We start from the raw sequence: 238 nt of genomic DNA, 5'->3' as shown, positions 1-238 counted from the left end.
TGATTAATGATTAATGATGTTTATTGACTTGCAAATATTGAACCATCCCTGCCTCTCTAGGATAAAGTGAATGATCTTTTTGATGTACATCTATATGGAGTTTACAAGCATTTTGTTGAGAATATTTGCATCATTAAGGATTAGGATACTGGCCTGTAGTTTTCTCTTCTTGTGGTATGATTTAAAATTCATCCTTACAAAGCCGTGTATTTCATTATGGCATCTTCACACACACGTG

This window comes from Nannospalax galili, unplaced genomic scaffold (assembly GCF_000622305.1).
Source record: "Nannospalax galili isolate Female #2095 unplaced genomic scaffold, S.galili_v1.0 scaffold1714, whole genome shotgun sequence".
NCBI lineage: Eukaryota > Metazoa > Chordata > Mammalia > Rodentia > Spalacidae > Nannospalax > Nannospalax galili.
Note: the sequence above shows the minus strand (reverse complement) of the source record.